Source organism: Triticum dicoccoides, chromosome 6A, assembly GCF_002162155.2.
Source record: "Triticum dicoccoides isolate Atlit2015 ecotype Zavitan chromosome 6A, WEW_v2.0, whole genome shotgun sequence".
Classification (NCBI taxonomy): Eukaryota; Viridiplantae; Streptophyta; class Magnoliopsida; order Poales; family Poaceae; genus Triticum; species Triticum dicoccoides.
The window spans coordinates 322,579,259-322,581,943 of NC_041390.1; the positions used below are offsets into that span (position 1 = coordinate 322,579,259).

Genomic DNA, 2,685 nt, shown 5'->3' on the forward strand with positions numbered 1-2,685 from the left:
TCTTGGCTGGGCTGGCTTGGTTGAGCTGATGCAAGAAGAAGTTGAGATGTGTGCTTGGTGTACTTGCATGATATGGACTAGGCTCATTTCAGATGTTGTTTGGTAGGATGCATGAGGTTGAACAATATGATAATGTGGAATTTGATTCTAGATGTTTGTACATGTATGTAAAATAATTAAAAGATTGTTTTGGTGACTTGTACTCCAACTTAGATATCTTTGCTTACTGAAGTAAAAGAACATTCTGAATCAAACAGAGATAAAAAATCATAATCCCTGCTTGCTCACACCGCGGCAAGGCCTTCCCCGTCAACAAGGGCACAACACGCGGTTCCGTGCTTGCTCACACGCGGGATCGTGCGGGTGGCCGCGAACGCCCGGCCGGTGCGCGCGCGTAGGTAGGGTACGTGCCGCCGAAGTCCCCTGCTTGCTATCACGGCCAGATCGGGCAGGCGGCCGCGAGCGACGGTGAGCAAGTCGCCAATAGCTGGGAACGGGAGGGAGGGGCCAGAGCTCGTGAAGAAAGGAAGGGGAAAGGGAGAAGAAGAGCTTTGCCTTGGCACCGACGAGGAGATGCGGCGTGGCACCAGAGAAGAGAGCGGCGGGGAAACGGGGGAAAATGCGAGCTGAGACGACCGGAAGAGGAAACTAGCTCGCGACTCTGCACGTGCGGGTGCAGGCGCGGCCCTGGCTTGCGGAAACGGCTGATCGCTGCGTTTCCCCTCAGCCTGTCTGGGAGCCTGATTTTGCATCCGTCGGGCCTGGCCCAGTGAGACGTGCAGCTTACCAAACGCAGAGAAAATTGCATGATGAGTGCGACCCAGGTGCGACGCAGGTAAATCTGAGAACGGGTTAATAACTGGACCAAAACTAAACTATACCCGTACACGTACCTCTCAAAACCAAACCTGAACCATAACCAAATAATACCATTTCCAGCCCAACCAAAACTGCACCCAATATTTTTTCCACCCAAACCGGTCCACACCCAGTATATAACCATGGGTTTAAACCCAATACATAACCGTATTCAACTTTAGTTTAACAGTGACATGCCAAACAATAATTTAGCAGAAACATCCAAGACTTGCCTGAATCGGCAACAAAGAACTCTTAGAACAGCTAAAAAAGACAAGGCGGGCAACGTGGACGCATAACCAAATCATTTAACGATAGAGCACATCCATGTCCTGTTTTAACCTCAAATACTTTCAAGTCAAGCGTCGTACCGATTCATGCGGTGACAATATGCAGGATAATAAAGATAACATGGTCCATGGCACATTCCTAACAATTAACTCCACTACAAAATTCAGTCTAGAGAAAGTTCAAAATCATGACGACGACACAAAGACAATGAAACACGGCAGGCCGAAACACGGCTTCTAGGACGGTTTTCGCACTCTACTCCTTGATGGCGCCCTTGTCGCTGACGTAGATACCATCCAAGAACTTCCCGATATCCTTGTTCTTGACGTGGCATTTCTGCATAACAGCAAAGGAGAGGAAGACTGGTGTTAGTGGTCTGAGTAGAGGACTGAAATCAAATGGAAACTGCGATGCACAACATATATGTGTTGTTCAAGTCAGATGAATAAATCACTGCAAATAACTGTGGAATAGCAATGCATGTCTCAACAGCCATCCAGAGATGATAATTGCTTGAATAATTCAAGTGGAGCAGAACAAATGCATTGCTATAATGCAATCTGCCCAATAATGCAATCTGCCAAACCAGCAGTTTTGTCACCAAATTGTATTCGCTTAGCGACAGTGTTTTCGCTTGTTTACTTTTTCTTGGTTTCAAGTTTAACGGAAAAGAGTGTTTTCGCTTAGCGACAGTGTCTAGCATGCATGCCTACACTATAGCAGTTTTTGCTTTTTCTTGTTCTTTATACAAGCCAGAGTGTCTAGCATGCATGCCTACACTATATATAGAGGCATGATTTTGACAAGAATTAAAATTAATAATTCTGGGCTAGAAGAAAAATATATAACCACAGAGATTCGGCAAAGGTGTCCCATCACTGAAGATAGAGACCTGAAGTGAGGATGTTATGGATGCATATAACCCATGAAGCAAAATATTGGAACAGCCCCCGGAAGCACAGTTGGTCATGATAACATCAAGTGAGGTCTCTATCAATATATAACCACTGAAGATGGCCCATCACTGAATACTGATACTTCCCAAATCACTCTTAAAATGGCAGAATTTCACTAAAGTGCAGAATTGGCATACTTCCCAAATAGCCACAGGAAGTGCAGAAGCAATGATATCTGAAGAAAATGCTGAACACTGATACTTCCCAAATCACTCTTAAAATCATACTAAAGTGCAGAATTTCACTAATGAACACTGATACTAAAGTGCATCATGCAACATGCCAAGCTCCACGGATGCAACTACCGATGGCAACATTCATAACCGGCGCTTGGCATGAGCGCCGCCGGAGCACCGCTCCACATGCACGACAAAGCCAAACAACAAAGCGTCACTCGCCTCTCGCAAACTGAAACTGAACCTAACATGTACAATCATGCAGAGAACAAATCGAAGTGGTTCTTTGTTGAGGAATAAAGACCTGGTTGCTGCTGTTGTTGTTGCAGACGAGGAGGGGACCAGCAGGGGCACCTTGCCGGCGATGCGGCCAGAGCACCTTGCCGGCTTGCCACAGGAGGAGC

The 2,685-nt window shown here is 46.3% G+C and overlaps 1 long non-coding RNA gene across 1 annotated transcript; it reads right to left on the bottom strand.

The window, feature by feature from the left end:
* Positions 1–1,191: 1,191 nt before the first annotated feature.
* LOC119319555 lies at positions 1,192–2,676 on the bottom strand. Its single transcript, XR_005154520.1, has 2 exons — positions 2,586–2,676; positions 1,192–1,485 (listed from the first exon to the last, which is right to left on the bottom strand). It is a non-coding gene; the product is annotated as an uncharacterized LOC119319555 (long non-coding RNA).
* Positions 2,677–2,685: the final 9 nt, after the last annotated feature.